The following is an 18,310-nucleotide window of genomic DNA, read 5'->3' as shown; positions in this document are numbered from 1 at the left end:
ATGGAGCAAACAAAATAGGATACACTGAAGAGGGGTAGAAATGTGAGCGAACAGATCACTGGGTCAATAGGACTCCAGGGGAATGTGCCCGAGCCCAGCGCCCCGTCCCTCCCAGACCCCTTACCCTGACCCAGAGAGATGGGAGCCCCTGCGCAGGTTCTGGGCGGGGGCTGCCTCTGTGAGCCCCTGTGCTTACCTGTCCACAAAGAGGTCATTGTTAATACTCCCGAAGTGCTCCCATCTCTGTCCTGGGCCAAACCCTTCGCACGGGTGCCTCATTTTGTGCTCACACAAACACCGGGAGATGAGCATTATAGCGATACCCATTTTCCAGATGCAGAAACTGAGGCACAAAGCCAGGAAGTTGAAGATCCATGATCAAAATCTGCCTTACAGGATCTCTAGCTTATATGCCTGTGAAGTAGATGAAATGACCGCAGCTTCGGGCAGCCCAGGCCACAAAGCCAATGAGCGCCGAGCTGGGTTTCAGTTGTCCAAACACTAGTACAAATGTCAAGTGAATGGGACAGACAGTGGAAGCTGGGGCCTTCAATGGGGGGAATCAATTCCTGTGGGAGTGGGGGTGACTCCAGGGGGAGATAAAGGAGACAGGTCAGGGAGGGCTTCCTGGAGTAGAGGGCCTTCACCAACACAGAGGATCTGGCAGGACCAACATTGTTCTGAATTTCCATGGAGGTGGAGAGAAAGGAAGGGCCCCTCTTCTCTCTCTCCCTGCACTTTCTCGTGCATCTGGGTCATGAGAGCGGACCCTGGCCCCCCAACTTTGGGAAAAACCTCCACCCCCTAGCAGGGCCAAGGGGGCAGAAGCAGCCAGCAGCCTCTCATCAAGCCCTGACAGGAGTTGTCACCAGGACAAAGCCAGCAGGGGTGGGGTGGGGGTGGGGTGTCTGGCCCCAGCCCCACTGTTTACCTGTCTGGGCTGGTGCTGGAACCATCCATCTGGGTGAAGGATCACACAGCCTCCCTCCTCCCTCCCCCCCAGCCCCCCCATCCCGCGTCAGCTCTTCACACCACTGCAGGCCCCTCACATGACTGCCTCCCTGGGTGTGTGCACCGCTCCTCCCTGCCTAGCCCCCGCCCGCTCTCCCCTGGGCCCTGTCCTCCCGGGGCGCTGTGTTCCCTCCTGTTCTCACCTATCCATCACACTCCACTTCATTAGATATTCACCGAGTGCCCGTTGTTGGGGTCCTGCTGTGTGTCGGGCCCATGCTAAGGAAGCACTGTACCCCCACTGCTTACTGCTTCCTCACCTACATGGCACCGCGAGAGAGAGAGAGAGAGGCCATCACATTTCTGACTGATGGCTGAGGTAGGGGGTTCTTATAAGCTGTAGTCCTCCTACCTGGGATGGGGAGCCACGGGTTCTGCCAAAGGAAGTGGGGAGGGGTGGCGAAAGCTAGGGAAAGGGGCCCACCCCCGACAATCCTGCAGGAGAGGCAGGTGTGTCCAGGTAGACCCGGGAGAAAGCGTCCCAGGCCCACGAGGGCCCCGTGGGGGACCTGCGGTCAGGATGTCTGTGTGTGGGAAGAGACCAGAAGCTTGCCTAAGGCCTTTCTCGAGCACCTCCCCTTCCAGGAGCCCCCTGGTCACCGGGCCCTGTAGCATTTACAGATAATGCTTCTAAAACACTTAACAAAATCCCCTTTCTGGTATAATTCTGAGCACACGCAGCTGCTGCTCAAGGATTGCAGGCCTCTTGAAAACGGGCCACGCCTTCTATTCTCCCGGCCCCCATTCGCTCTTCCCCACCCGACCACCCCTGGTCCCCATGTTTAGTATAATTGTGATGCATAATAGATGATGAATAAAGGTCCATTATTTGATGGCTATGGATGGTGGTGGTGGGTTGATGGTGTCTTTGTGGGCGTGAGGATCACAGGAGGTCAGGTATGGAGAAGGCTCAGAACCTAGCAGGTGCTTAGACAGTTCTGGTCCAGGCCAGCGCACTCCCTCCCCATCACATCTCTGTGAGTTTTCCGGGCCCAGCCTGCCTCCAGAGCTCCTGAGGGATGGGGGGGTAGGAGTGGCGGAGCCCCAGTCCTGCTGCTTTCCCACGGTGACGTGGGCAATGAGGGTTTAGCTTGGGTGGCCTTGGGGTCTCATGTCCTCTGTCTCCCATGCCACTGCTAAGGCTTGGGACGCACCCGGGGGTGACAAGCCTGGGTCTGACACTCGCTCACTGTGAATTGCAGCGTCCCTTGGCATCTACAGTCAGAGACCCTGGAAGGGCGTGTCTCGTGAACTTGCTCTATGGGATAGAAGAGATGCTGTGCCTCAGGCCCTGCACGGTGCCCACAGAACACTCTCAGGGAATGTTGCTTATCACGACCATCTTTTATTATCCTAAAAGTATTGCCTCCTCCAGGAAACCTCTTCTGATGGAGCCAAAGGGAGGAAAGTAATTTCCCCTTTCCACCTCTGCTCAGCAGCCTCTAGCTTATGGTCCTGAATCCCCCCGTTTAGGACAGAATCGCGAAACCGCCCTGGTGTCCTGAAAGTTCTGGCTTCTATGGCTGAATTCCTAGAGTTGGAGGGTCATTTCTGGGCCCCAGCGGGCTCCATTCAGTCGGGGGACGCCTGAGGATGGGGACCATGTTGGGGAAAGTCATCCTCAGGGCTGCAGGGAGGCCCCTGGGGATGTGGGGTGCGCTGGTGGTCAGCTGCCCGCAGCTGGAGTCATCGGCTCTGGGGCTCCCCAGGCCCGGTGCCCGCGCCCAGTCCCACCATGTACGAGGAGGCCTCGCCAGGTCCACAGGCCATGCTACCCGCTACTCTGAGGCCCAAGGCAATTCTATCTGCTGCACCCTCTATGTGAACTCTGCCCCGTGACCCTGGTGGAAGTGTGGGGGGGTGCTCTCTCCAGGGGCCTCCCCTCAGTGGCCACAGTAAGTCAGGGGTCCCGGCTGACACCTCAGATGGGTGGGGTTGGGACAGGTGCAAGGGGCCACTGGAGGCCTGGCCAGGCGCACTGACGAGGGAGGAGACCGGTCTCCAGAAGCCCCTGGAGGAGGCTGCTTTGCTGTACCTCTCTGCCCGGAGGCCTGGTCGGGGCGCTTACAAGCATGGAAACAGAGGACCCCTGGGGAGTGCCAGGAGGGCTCCGGGCCCGTCACAGGCCTGGCCGGCTGACCGTGGAAGGAACAACCCTGGGGCAGTGGGGCCTTCATAATTTAGGTAGGAAAAGAGAAGTGGCCAAGCAGAGAGACCTTTCCTGACCGCCCTGGCCATAAATGCCCTCTCCCGCCCCCCATTCGTACTGCATCTTATCTTCTCCATAGGCCTTCCCACACCCGCAACCAGGGTGTAAGTTCCTGGAGGACAGACACTTTGTCCATGTCGTCATCGTGTCCCCAAGGTCTAGGACACTGCCTGGCACACAGCGCAATAAACATCCCCTGGATTCATGGCCACGCCGCTGTGTCACCTGTTTTAAACTCTGCAGTCACCCTTCCCATTCACGGGAGGTGTGATCCCATTTTGGAGATGGGGAAATCGAGGCTCCGAGAAGTGAGGGGAATTGGTGAATGTATACACTCATTGACAGGTGGAGCTCCGGACCTCGGACCTAGCAAGGTGTGTGACCACACAGGTCGATCAGTTCAATATAAGGAAAGGCACAGATTCGTACTTCGGTTCCTTGGCTCCTACTGCCTCTGCCTTCCCTGAGCAGATTTGTTCAGGCTTCTGTTGGGGGGTGTGGGTGAGGGCCAGGGAGAGAATGGAGGAGGGCTGCTGGAGGATTTTAATCCCCAAGTTAAGTCTATTTGTGGGCCCACCCCTTATGTTCTGGGCTTGGCCTCCTGCCTCACCTCGTACAAGGACTGGTGTTGACACCAGAGGCGGATGGTGGGGGCTGAGGAGCAGGGAGGGGGAGGACGCATGGACTGGCCTGAGGCTCGTGGATGGACGCTGTGTGCCTTAATCAGGGCCTTACACGTATTGGGCGCCTACTGTGTGTGTCAGGGGCTTCTCTCTGCACTTTCCGGGCATCTTCTCATTCATCCTCCCAGCTGTCCCGGGGGCTATTCGTTATCACCCTCCCCGGCGTATGGATGAGGAAACGGAGCTCCTGCAAGGTTGAGCCACTGGCCCAAAGTCACACAGCTGGGAAGTGGCGACGCCGGCGCTGGGTCCCGGGTGCAGATGTGGTTCACGCGCCCGGCTTGCAGCGAGCGCACCATAACTGATCTTTCCACTCCAGCCTCGTTTCTAGAAACACGGGCTCAGTGACCTCCCACCTCAGTCTCGAGTCCTTACTCCGCATCCGGGGTGGTGCCGAAAGTCCCGGGGGAAAATGCACCTTCCCCCAGGTGGGGCGGAGCGGGGCTGCACAGAAGGAGCTGTTGATTGGCATTTTTACCTCCGTGTGAATGAAGCCTCCTAATCGGGTGCCTGGGTGGAGGGCTTCCCTAGGAAACAGGCAGAAAGGGGGTCACTCTGCCAACCTCAGAACTTCCTGCCAGTCAAACGTCGGTCTTGGATTACATCTCAAGCCTTGCTCGGATACCTTCTCTAGCAGGGCCCAGCTTAGAGTCGTGGGTACTTGCCCTTCTATCCAGGGTTAACGTGGATAGAATATCACTGAACTTGTGTGGCACTCTGCACTTTGTACCTGCTTTTCACCTCGCCTATGCTCCGTGAGCATTAAATCCCATTTCACAGATGAGGAGACTGAGGCCCAGAGAGAAGTGGCTGGCCTGGGACAGTGCCAAAGCCCTGGGCTGGGAGCCAGGTCTGGGGCTTGGGCCTGGGGGGGCCCTCCCCAGGGACTGCCCTCACCAGCCCCCCTTCATCCTCCTTCCCATCAGAGAGGCCCAAACGCCTGGGCCAGGCTGGGAATGTTCTGGGGGGAGGCCCTCCCGAGTCAAGGCCGTGTGTAAGTGTTTTATTGTTTGCCCGAAGAGGTGTGAATGAAGTAATGGGCCTTCTCCGGCACTCTATCCGTCTAGGGCTGACAGCCGTGCTCCGAGCCCGGGGCTGCTCCGTATAAGCGCTGTCACCCTGCCATCCCCGAGCAGGCAGCTTCCTCGGGGAAACTGTAATCAAGGCCTCCCGCACCCGCAGCTGGCCCTGTCCGCAGCTCGTAAATCACGGCTGCCTTCCCGGAAAGCAGGGGGAGAGACAGGCAGGGCGACAGGGAGACGGACGAGGCCGGGCGAGGAAGAGACGGGGACAGGCAGGCGGGGAGAGAAGGAGGCAGCGAGGGCAGGCACAGCCCAGGGACAGACAGACAGACAGAGCCTGGAGAAAGCCAGAAAGAAGGAAAAAAAGGGAGAGGGGCCGAGGGAGGGGCCTTCAGAGGTGCAGGGAGGGGGGAGGGAAGATAGAGACAGGGGAAGGGGGGCACAGAGGGAGAGTAGGCAGACACAGACTGGAAGGAAGCAAGGAACCGGGAAAGAGAAGAGCAAAACAGATGAGAGAAAGCTGCGGGAGCAGCGGAGAGACAAAGCAGGAAAGCAGGGGAGGCGGAGAGGGGCACACAGGGAGGGGGCCTCAGCTGGGAGCTAGGGCCAGGCCCCGGGCAGCTGGTCTAGACCACTGACTGGAGGGGCCACCTCCATCCAGCCTCACAGGGTCCCCTGGCCACTCAGGCCCTTCTCCCTCCACACTGGCCTGGTGACTTCACAGGCAGCAGGACGGAGGGCTGAGGCGAGTAGAAGAGGAGGGGAGGGAGGGGGCTGCAGCCTCCCAGCCCCTACATCCACCGCCTGTGTCAGACCCACTCTCACCCTGGGATGCCACTGGGATCCTAGAAGGGCAGACGAGTGAGTCACCCAGCAGCCCCAGGCCACCGGGGTGCTCTACACTCCTCGTGCCCCCGGGGCCCACGCGCACAGGCCACAGCATCCCGTGCCCACCTGCAAGGGGATTCGCACGGTGGAAGAGGGAGGCATTGGCGCTCAGAGCCCAGCCGGCCAGGCTACCTTAGCCCTGGACCACAGGAAAGGCCTTCCAGAACCAGCAGAGAATGTTTCAGGCAGCATTCAGCCCAGCAAGGGATTCTTTTTCCAGCTCAAGTCATGAAAGTTGATTTAAAAAACAAAACAAAACAAAACCAAACCAACAACAGGTTGCTCGCCCACCAGGTCCTATCCCAGGCATTAGAGATCGAGCAGAAAAAAAATTGGGTTTCTGTCTTCCAGACTTGATGTCTGGTCAGCGAGACAATGAACAATAAGCAAGTAGGCAAAGTGCATCACATGATGATGAATGCTACAAAAAAAGTCTAACAAGGGGAAAGAATGGGGGTTTTACTGTCTTCTGAAAGATGGTCAGTGAAAGCCTTACTGAGAAGGGGACCTTTGAGCAGACTCTTGAAGAAAGAGAGGTAGAGCATTCCAGGTGGCAGGAATGGCATGTGCAAAGGCCCTGAGGCAGAAACATAGCTAACCTGTTGGAAAGACAGGAAGAAGGCCAATGTGGCTGGAGCAGAGTGGGCAAGGGGAGGAGTGCTGGGAGGCAAGGTCAGAGAAATGGGGGACCAGGTTGTACGGACCTTGACAGCCCCTGTAAGGACTTGACTCTTAGTATGAATGATACGGGAAGTCATTAAAGGGTTTAGAACTGAGGACAACCTGATCTGATGTATTTGCAAAGGATCCTCTGGCTGCTGTTTTGAAAACAGACTCAGGTGGGGGCACCTGGGTGGCTCAGTCTTGGCTCAGATCATGATCTCATGGGTCGTGGGAGTGAGCCCCGTGTCGGGCTCCGTGCTCAGCGGGGAGCCTGCTTGAGATTCTCTCTTTCCCTCTCCCTCTGCCCCTCCCCTCACTTGCACTGGTGTGCGCTCTCTCTCTCTCTTAAATACATACACACATACATAAAATCTTTAAAGAAAAATAAAAGAAACAGACCCAGAGGGGCAAGAGCAGAAGCAGGGAGACCCACGAGGCGGTTATTGAGTGCATCCAGTGAGAGACGCTGTGCCTGGGCTGGGGGAGCAGTGGAGGTGAAGGAAAGTGGTCAGATTTTGGACGTATTGTGGAGGGATGACAGGATTTGCCACTAGAATAAGAAGTCCAGGCCAGATTCAAGGTTTGAGGCCGGAGCAAGCGGAGGATGGACTTGCCACGTACTGGGAGGGTGAAGATGAGAGAGGAGCGAGCAGGGGGTGGACAGGTGCTCAGGGTGGGTTTTGGAACCCGTCGGTGGAGAGGCCTCCTGCACACCCGAGTGGAGGCTGGGAGCGGGCGGCCGAGAGCCGGTCTATGAGGACACACACCTGGGAGCTGTCAGCACGTGGGTGGTATTTAAAGCCGGGGAGCAGGGTGAGGTCACCTGGGGAGTGAGTGAGGCGTCCAAAACTGAGTCTGGGGCCACAGGCCACACCTAGAGGCTTAAGAGAGAACAGAAATGTGTCAAAAGAGATGGAGAAAGAAGAGCCAGCGGAGGTAAGAGCAAAAACGAGACCAGCCAAGTCTCAAAGCCAAGTCAGGGAAGCATTTCAAGAGGGGGGTCGACCAAGGGTCCCGCCGAGAGGCCAGGAAAGGCGAGGCCTGGGGATGGCCATCGAGGCAGCGTGGGGGCACCAGAGGCCCTGAAGGGCAGGGGGGGAGGCAGCATGGGGGGGCGGGTGGGAACCTGACTGGTGTGTGCAGGCTCATGGAATTGGGGGGCGGGGGAGAGGGACTGTTGACACTGGGTGTGGGCAGCTCTTTGGGAACATTCTGATAAAATAGGAAGCAAAATATAGGATGGGATGTGGAATTGCGAGAACTTCCTAAAATAACAAAATAATAAAAATAAGTTTTTTTATTCTGAGATAATTTTAAATGTATAAAACTTTTGCAAAGATAACCACAGAGAGTTCCCGTATAGTCTTTACGCAGCTTCCCCTGATGCTAACCACTTCCATGACCACAGTGCCCTTGTCAAAACTAGGACATTGGTACGATACTGTTAACCACACTACAGATTTTATTCGCCTATTTCACCAGGCTTTCCACAGATGTCCTTTTTCTGGTGCGGGATCCAGTTCCATCCAGGATACCACAGTGCATTTGGTACAGAGGGTCTTTTTTTTTTTTTTTTAAGATTTATTTATTTATTTGACAGAGAGAAAGAGAGAGTGTGTGAGCAGGGGGAGGGGCAGAGGGAAAAACCCCAAGCAGACTCCCCGCTGAGCACGGAGCCTGAGGCAGGGCTCAATCCCATGCCCCCGAGATCATGACCTGAGTGGAAATCAAGAGTCGGACCTCAACCGACGGAGCCACCCAGGCACCCCTTTTTTCTTTTTTTAAACGTGGGGTCACTGTTACCTGTATGGGTGCTGATGGGAATGACCTTCTGGGGGACAGAGAGCCGAAGGTACTGATGAGTTAGCAGGGCGGCTTGCTGGAGTGACATCCTCCATCGGATGCACGAGGATGAGAATGAGGGCACCGGCAGCCCTGCTGGTTTGGGACGGTCCCCACATCATACAGAGGCCACCCACCAAGAAACCCGGGTACCACCACTCATGTCTAAACTATGCTTCCTGCTTACAACAGCCTCTGCGGGCAATTTCATCTTGGAACCCCTCCCCCCCAAGAGAAAAACCACCCCAGAGGTACGGAGGGGTGCCAGGGAGAGGGTCCCAGACAGAAGCAGGGACTTTCTACCCAGTCATGGGTCCCGGCTCGCGGCTGGAGCTGTCAGTCTTCTCTCCCCTGCAGGCGCTCTGTTCTGGGCACCCCAGGGCAGGAACGGGCAGAACTGGGAACAAGCCCAGAAGGAGAGGGAAAAGCATTCCTCCCTGGTACACCAGCTCTATCCACCCAGTACCTCAGCTCTGTTCGCCCCTGGCACACCAACCCTGGGACTTGGAAGGTGCCACGTGGGTGTAGGGGAGCATAGTCCTACAGGAAACGAGCCAGCGGAAGGGGCAGGTTAGAGGCACAGAGCCAGGAGGGGTCAGGCGGCAGACCAGGCCGAGACATGTCTGAGATTCCGCTCCAGGCCTCACTGCATCCTGGTGCGTGCAGATGGGTGGGTAACCCCAGCCCACCCTCTGCTCCCTACTTCCTCTGTGCCTGACCTAGAATTGTATGTACAGGGCGAGCTTTGCTGTTCTCAACCAACCGTATTGATGTCTTCAAGATAAAAGTGAGTGACTGAGTGAAAGAAGATCTTCTGCTATTTAAGGGGTGAACCCAAAGCCAACATCGGGATCTTTGGTTGCAGAGATCCAGTTTGCTCATAGCTGGACTATGGCACCCGAATCCAACCTTCTCACACACATGCACGCACGTGCACACGGGCACATTACAACTTGCTCCCCGCACCCTGGTTCTGGAAACTACGATTTCATCCTAGTACATAAGTCCACAGTCTCTTCTCTGCAACTCTTGGGGGGTTTCAGACTTCAGAACCTTTCAGATTTTAGAAGGGTCATTCGGTATTTATAATAACTCCTGTGGGGCCTGAGCAGCACTCTGTATGCAAACATATTAATATTTCTGCAGTGAAATGTACGAATATTCACAGTAAGTGGGAAAAATAAAGACCATAAATAGCCTTGTGACAGTCCAAGTTGTGTTGTACAGACTCACGAGTGAAGTGAAAATTTGGCTTTCGGAGCTTCTTGGATTTCAGGATCGCGGGGAAGCGGGCTGGCCAGTCTGCACACATGTGGACCCACACATTTGTGTGTTCCTGATGAAAGTCAGGAGCCCCGTTCTCCTTGCAGGAAGAGACAGGACAGAGTCCTGTGTGGGCATGCAAACACATGCACATGTGCACACACACACACACGTGCACACACACTTGCACATAGAGGGGGCATGTCTTGCCCTTCTAGACCCTTGAGTTTCTCTCAGGGCCGGAAGGAGCCTCAGAGGCATCTCTTGAATCCTCTCGACAACATCCCCACCAAGTGGTCACCCAGTTCCTGCTTCTGAAGCTCCCCTGACCCTCATCCTTCTTCTCTGCCACCCCTCCCTCCACCCTGAGCTTCGCCTTCCTATAGCCTTTGACCTTCTTTTCCTCCTTCTTCTCAAGAGGCTCAGCAGCCCTAAAGCTCTTATTCATCAGCAGAAATCCTCGGTGGGAACTGCTAGCGTGTCGTGAACTTCGTCCACCTCCGGTTCTGAAAGAGGGATCTAAGCCTCCCCTTAGGACTCCGATCAGGCCTGTAGATCCCCCTACTTTCTTCTTCCCTTGGAATCTTTCTTATTTCTTTTCTATTTTGTTTTTCACGACGTGTTTTAAATTTTTACCTTTTTTTTTTTTTGCCAGGCATTCTGAAAAAGATGGATGATTTTTAAAATTTTCTTATTTTGAGATCATTTGAACTTACAGAAAAGCTGCAAGAGTAGTGCAAAGAGCTCCTGAATACCCTTTAACCGTATTCATCTCTTTTTTTTTTGAGATTTTATTTATGTATTTGAGAGAGAGAGAGAGAGAATACAAGCAGGAGGAGCGGCAGGCAAAGGGGGAGGGACAAGCAGACTCCGTGCTGAGTGGGGAGCCCCATGGGGATCCTGAGATGATGACCTGAACCGAAGTCAGAGGCTTATCCGACTAAGCCATCCAGGCGCCCCCATATTCATCTTTTGTAACATTTTGCCATATTTGCTTGATCATTCTTTTATATATATTCATCTTTTCGGAACCATTTGAAAGTAGGCTATGTGATGTTGCTCTTTGCCTTCATATTTCAGTGTGTATTTTCTAAGAATAAAGATCTTCTCTTAGATAACCACAAGCACACTGTTATATAATACAGGAAATTTAACATCAACACAATGCTTTAATCTAATCCATAGTCCTCCTTCAGGATTGAAGTCACTTTCCTCACAGTTTCTTGGACTGCCCGCCAGTATTTGGGGTAAATTTCTGGTGCTGAACAATATTACTCCCAGTCACGGTTCCCTTGGGTCAGTCTAGATTTCAGAAATGAACAATGTTAAAAAGAAAAAAGAAAGAATCCTGGTTCTAGAATGAGATTTCTCAACCTTGGCATTATTGATATCTAATGTTGGATTATGCTTTGTCACTGGGGGCCGTCCTATGCAATGCAGGACACTAGGCAGCATCCCTGGCCTCTACTCACTAGATGCTAATAACAGCATAAAAAACAAAAAACAAAACAACAACAACAACAAAAAAACCCAGCACACAAAAAAAAGAGGAAGAAATGAAATGTTGAGAGTTCTCAAACCATGTGCCATGGAACCCTAGGGGGTTCCACCAAGGGAGGGAAGGCAGCCCTTTGGCATGTATTTGTTTGAGACAAATATTAAAGAACGAATGTTTTTAAAACTTTAAAGAAAACAAGTGGAATACTCCAGTTTCTTCATTTTGCATTTGAGAGTGGAAGCTTCAGTGAGGTTAAGCAGACCGCTCCATGCCACACCGGGAGTGAGCAGTCAGTGATCAGGGGTCTAAAACCAAGTCATTTATTCATTCGACCATTTCTCCAACACAGTGGGGAGAGTGGAATGTGCTGCACCCTGGCGTCACAAAGATGACAAAGACCAGCCCGGCTTCCAGAAGCTTGTCTGGCTGAGCCCAGATGAGGCGCTTATCCCCTGTGCAGCTCTGCTGAGGTGGGCTCTGAGCTTACATGCTCGTCCAGGGACCCCAGAGAAGGGAAAATAGCCTGTGAATCAGCAGGAGCTTTTCCAAGAACAATAGTGTTCTTTTAACAAACATTTGTTCTATCAGCAAATTTTTGAACATTCAACAAACATTGGTCCTTTCAACAAATATTTGTTCGCTCGTCAGTGTTGACTCAGTTCCTGCCCTGTGCCTACTGCTGGGTGGGAATTGCAGACACGGCGTGAGGGCCAGGCCAGTCCTCGGCAAAGGGCGCAGGATGGTAGAATCTCTTCTTCAGTAGCCCCCTGTCCCTGCCTCTCCCAACCCCTACCACAGCAGAAGGGACAAGGTCACCCCAGCTTCTTGCTCCCACAGGGCTCCTTCCCAAACTTCTCCTTTGTAAACAAAACCCTTTGTGTTATCGAGTGGACCCTCCCGTCCCTGAGCAACAGAAGCAGATCCTGCTTTCTAGAGAGAATTCTGTAAGAGTTATTGGAAGTCCCTCAACGGTGCACACCTTCAAGCCTGAGGTTCCACTTCTAAGAAAATCAAATCTAACGAACCCATCAGGGGATTGAGGTTTAGCCTCAGGGATTGTTTACAAGAGTGAGTAATAGAAATCAGCTTGGATGTGTGCTTGGGGAGGAAAATCATGGCTCATGGGTGCCCTGAAAGCAAGCTGTCCTGTGACAACAATGGGGAGGGGAATGTGGAATACCAGGCAAGAAAGTTCCCAATCTATTAAGACACAGGAGTTTTCGAAATAGGACTCACTGGATAATCTTAGTTTTTATGAAATACATACAGACACAGAAAAAGTCTGGTAAGATATACTTTGGAAAAGTTAAAAATTATTTATCTCTGTATGGAAGAATCACAAATTTTTTTAAAAATTTTCTTCTTGGGGTGCCTGGGTGGCTTAGTCAGTTAAGCATCTGCCTTCTGCTCAGGTCATGATCCCGGGGTCCTGGGATCGAGCCCTGCTCAACGGGGAGCCTGTTTCTCCCTCTGCTTGTGCTCGCTCTCAAATAAATACATACATACATACATACATACATACATACATAAAATCCTAAAAAAATTTTTTTTATTAATTATGCTCCCCTGATTGTCTAAATTTTCTGCAATGAATCTGGGTTGGTGTTATAATGAGAAAGTAATACACAGAAGTATAACCATTCTATTAAATTCAATGGAACAGCAGTTATTACTCTTTCTCCTGGTATTTCTTATACGACACTCAGCTGCAAACCTTTATTACAGACACGACACCATTTCTAGAAATTCGCCAAAGAAAACATCTAACCCTCAACCCCAAGTGGCAGTCCCAATGATCACATCAGCCCCGCTGGGTCCTGGGCTTTATACCCTTGCGTCTCACATGTACACGCACATGTGTCCAGACAGATGTGTACACAGATGTGTTTCCTGGGGTTGGGCATGCTGCCAGCGGATGGCAAAATCGGGGCTGGGCCAGTCATCTCAAGCCCGGAGAAGAGAATGATCTCTGACTATCAGAGTCGGTTCTTAAAGTTGATTTGATCATCTCCAGGAGAATGGGCTCACCAGGACTCTCTCCCCATCCTTTCCCCATCCCCCCCCTAAATGCACACTCACATGAAGACACACATGCAAATAATATGCTCTTAATGACAATGCCTGGCTTCTCTTCGTTGGGGGAAAAAAAAGAGAGAGAGCCAACAGGATTAAAAGATCTATATGGTGACCTTGTGTCTGCAGAATCCCCACTGCCGGGGGCTCATACACAAGGTGGGCTCCCAAGTACACTGCATTCGTGTGTGTAACCCCACACGCACATATGCTTTTGGTGGTACCTATGTGGGTCCACACATATGGGCAATGAGGTCCCATGAAAAGAGACTAGCATAGCCAGCTCTGAAGCCCAGCATTGCTGTTCAGTAACCTTGTGAATGTGGGGAAGTTGTGGTCTCTCCAAGCACTGTTCCTCCTGGAAAGTGGGAAGGACACGTGTGGGCAAGACTGATTGATTGATTTTTTTTTAAGATTTTATTTACTTGACAGAAAGAGAGAGAGATCACAAGTAGGCAGAGTGGCAGGCAGAGGGAGAGGGAGAAGCAGGCTCCCCGCGGAGCAGGGAGCACGATGAAGGACTCAATCCCAGGACCTGTGCTCAGATTTTTAAAAAGAATAGTAAATCACTGTAGTCCTACAATCTGCCTCTCCTCTACCTCTGCCTGCTGCATGGGATGCTATTAGAACACGCTCCTGCTCTGCTCACCTCTCTCCTCTGTGCCTGCATCATGTTAATTGCAAAATCGCAGCGTTTTCAAATCTAGTTCGGGGCAGGATCCTAGAAGTTACTTAGTCAAAGAGGCATGAGGGGTTTCTGGTCCAGACAGGGGCCTCAGCATCAGCAGAGCGGGGTGCACACGGGCAGAACCCGCCTGAGGGCATGTGGCTTTGGCCACTGGCTTCAGACAGCTCAGGGAGGGCACCAGCCATGGTTGCTGAGCCCGGGCGGAAGCCTCAAGCAAAGGGAATCAACAGACCCAGGAACTCCCACTAGCTCGCCGCCGCAAGGGGAGGGGCCCGGCCCAGGGGGCCCTGCTGGGGGAGCCGGCCGGGCTGGGATTTATGGGCCCCTCTTGGACACGTTAAAGATCACATTAAGTGCAATAAATGTAGATCACGCTTCTAAATAAGCTGAGATTTATACCCGGATCCTCTCCACAGGGGCCAGCCCCATAAATCCTGCCCAAGCCTGTCCCCAGGCCAGGGGGTGGGGGAGGGGAGGCATGGTGGGGAGGGGCAGGGAATGGGGTAGCGGTTCCAGGTACTGAAAGGCTGGAGTTGGGGCGGGGGCGGGCCAAGACGGGGCCCACGCTGCCTATCCCCCTCTCAACTGCCCTCCTCACCCCAAACCCCCCCAGCCCCTCCCCTGTTCCCCCCCACCCTACCTTCTCTTGGCCCCTGCCCGCATATGATCTTGTTACAGATATTAAAACAATAGTAACACTAATGTTGGAGAAGAAGCTGCATCTTCTAAATGGGAAGCTCAACCCCAGCTGAAATTGCCTTTGTCCACGGCATGGGAGGACCCTCCATTAAGAAAAATGTATTGTAGGAAAATGCAAATTTACAGACCAATAAATTAGGGGATGATTAGTCACATTGCAATCTTTCTTCAAAGGATTCTTTAAAGGCTGAGCTCGTTCGTTTAAGTGTCTGTTTATAGCTCAGTAACTTCCAGACTGAGAGGATGAGAGGCCCCATGGAGAGCAAGGGAAACTGGGAAGAAGCAGAGAAAAGGCGAGAAGCACCCCCTTCCTTAACCAGCCTGGGGATGAACATCCCCGGAAGGTCATCAGAGTCATCTGGATTGTGTTGATTCGACAAATGTTTGCCCAGCACCTACAGTACGCCAGGGACAGTCTGGACATTGGGGAGGTGACCAGACAGGATCCCGGACACTTGAGTTCACAGGGTGGGGGTAGTGCAGGGAGAGGGACAGTAATAAGATTCACACGGGCTCCCAAGAGACTAGATGCGATTCCCAGGCCACTGTTTCTGAGCACAACTGTTGCCAAATGTCAAGGACCGTCACATGCACGATGGCGGAAGGAAGGGTGAATCAATAAAGGATGGGAGTTTTCAAAAGGAAAACAAATATAAATGCCACAGTTTCTCCAGCGTTCCCAAAGAACAAATACAAAGTTTGGCCTTCATGGAACTAATTGCCCCAGAGTCCTTTGCTCTGTGACCTGGATCAAATCCCTCAGTCACTCAGCACCTTGAGCGCCATTGACCGCAGGCAGACAGGAAGAGATGAGCTCACGCCCTGGCCACTGGGATCACTGAGGAATGTCTTCCAAGGGTGAAGAGAGGCGTGCTGGATCCCCGCCACCCACCATGTGAAGCCACACAGGAGTTTTCCAAGCCCTCCCTGCCTCCATGTCTCTGTTCCTGCTGTCCCCTTTGTCATAATGCCCTCTCCCCTCTTCTCTACCTAGAGAACTCCTACTCATCCTGCAAGACCCAACTTTTGCCAAGGACTGATTGCATTATGTTGTGATTTAGCCGTTTGTGTGTCTGCTGCCCCTATTGGACTATAAGCTCCTTGAGGGCAATGGTCAAGTTTTGTTGGCCCCATTCTTAGGGCCAAGCACTGGGCCTGGCACAGAGGTGCTGCTCTGGAATTGTTTGCAGAAGGAATGGGCCAAATTCATTGGACCTGTAAGTGACCATGATTATCAGTCATAGTTACTGAGTGTTGAGCACTCACTGTGTGGTAAACACCTTACCTACAACAACCTTTGAGGGAGGTTTTACAATCATTGTTTTACAAGAGAAAAAAAAACTGAGCCTGGAAAGGTTGAAGGTTTGTTTAAGATCAAAGAGCTGGCAAATGATATGACCTAGGTCTACTTGGTGATCTATTTTTTTTTTAAAGATTTTATTTATTTATTTGACAGAGAGAGAGATAGCGAGAGCAGGAACACAAGCAGGGGGAGTGGGAGAGCGAGAAGCAGGCTTCCTGCCGAGCAAGGAGCCCGATGTGGGACTCGATCCCAGGACCCGGGGATCATGACCTGAGCGGAAGGCAGACGCTTAACGACTGAGCCACCCAGGCGCCCTACTTGGTGATCTATTATACCCTTACCAGTTTGCCCTTCTAAATTACCATCTCTCTCTGGTCAGAGACTATGTTGTATTCATCTCAGCATGCCCTCCAGGACTGAGCATAATATATGCACAGAACTGAATGACTGAACGAATCTGAAACCACTGTCATTTTGAAGTTAGCAATCCACGGGCTAAATTTCAGTGATGTGCCAAGCCCTACTGGAGCATGAAGCAAAAGGAAAAATGTATATATATATATATATATATGCTTTTAGATAGGTTTTTAAAAAGATTTTATTTATTTATTTGAGAGAGAGGGAAGGCAGAGGGAGGGACAGAGGGACAAGCAGACTCCCCGCTGAGCAGGGAGCCAGACGCTGGGCTTGATATCAGGAGCCACCTACACGCCCCTAGATAGTTTTTAATAGTTAATTTTTTTCTAGAACATTAAAGAATATTAAAAGACGAAAAGCAGGCTATCAAAAATCCAAACATTATTTTAGGTTTCGATATTTTATTTATACCCAAACCAGAATTTATGGTAATATTGCTTTCCTGGCTTGAACAGAAGCAAACTCATCAATACAAATCAAAATTCAAAATCTACTTCTTTGCTTATTTTGTTTTCCATTGAGAGTTGTACATTACAACATATAAAAGAAAACTTTGAAAGTATGTTTGATGAGTATAAAACTCTATCAAGGGGCACCTGGGTGGCTCAGTTGGTTAAATGTCTGCCTTCGGCTCAGGTCATGATCTCAGGGCCCTGGGATCAAGCCCCACGTTGGGCTCCCTGCTCAGTGAGGAGTCTGCTTCTCCCTCTCCCTCTGCCCCTCCCCCTGCCCCCCCCCCCCCCGCTCTGCTCTAGTTGGCATGCTCTCTCTCTCTCTCTTAAATGAATAAATAAAAAATCTTAAAAAAAAACTCTATCAAGGGCGCCTGGGTGGCTCAGTTGGTTAAGCGACTGCCTTCGGCTCAGGTCATGATCCTGGAGTCCCAGGATCGAGTCCCGCATCGGGCTTCCTGCTCAGCAGGGAGTCTGCTTCTCCCTCTGACCCTCCCCCCTCTCATGCTCTCTCTCTATCTCATTCTCTCTCTCAAATAAATAAATAAATCTTTAAAAAAAAAAACTCTATCAAAAGATCTGAACATAATTCTCAAATATTTAAACGTAAAATAATATTGTGAGCTTTAATACATCTGCTTTTCCGTTTTTTAATATGCTTTTTTGTGATTTAGTCATTTAGTGTCTGCTGCCCCCCTGGACTATAAGCCCCTTGAGGGCAGGGCTTAGGTTTTGTTGGCCCAATTCTTAGAGCCAAGCACTGTGCCTGGCACACAGGTGCTGCTCCCTAATTGCTTAACATTCTGGAACAGATATTTTTCAAAAATACATAAAATCATGTAAATAGAGGCACGCACTTTTTTTCCTCAGAGTCCTTGCAATGTGCTTTTCTTCACAATTGTCAAATTTTGTTCGTCGTGAATTTTTTTTACATTCATTTTGATTTTTTTAAAGCATTGCATTAAATACTCTTTATCTTGATGACTGCCTTTTTTCGGTGCTCCCTTATATTTCGTGCCTGAGGCAAGAGCCTCACTGACCCCACCCCGTCCTGGCCTTGCTAAATTCCAAATGAGGAAGTAGGAGGAGGGACGTGTGGGTTCCTACCCTACTGGTAGAGATGCACACTGATAGAGCTTCTCCGCAGGGCAAACTGTGGTAAGCATCACAAAACATTAAAATGTCCCTTTCCTTTGGCCTACCAAAATTCCACCGCTGGAGATTTATCTAAAGAAGTCACGGGATATGGACAAAGGCTTTTTGTACAAGGATGTTCATCTCTGTGTTATTTATAACAGCATAATGCTGGGAAGACCCCAATTGCCTAATGATAGGAAATTCATTTTAAAAAAATTCTGTTTATCCATGTGATAAAATACAACGCAGCTGTTTTGAATTATGTTTTTGCAAAATAATATTTTCTAAGAATATTTAATGACATGGGAAAATATTCAAGATGCCTTTTGTAGAAATGCACTATGAGAACTATATATTCCATGCCATTTCATTTTTAAAAAAACATATTTGTTTTGAAAAAAACCTCAATACATAAAAATGTTAACAGTGGCTCTCCTTGGATGACGGAATTATGAGTGAATT

The sequence above is a fragment of the Mirounga angustirostris genome, unplaced genomic scaffold, assembly GCF_029215605.1.
Source record: "Mirounga angustirostris isolate CCGP_5_RB_7025 unplaced genomic scaffold, mMirAng1.0.hap1 SCAF_4, whole genome shotgun sequence".
Classification (NCBI taxonomy): domain Eukaryota; kingdom Metazoa; phylum Chordata; class Mammalia; order Carnivora; family Phocidae; genus Mirounga; species Mirounga angustirostris.
Note: the sequence above shows the minus strand (reverse complement) of the source record.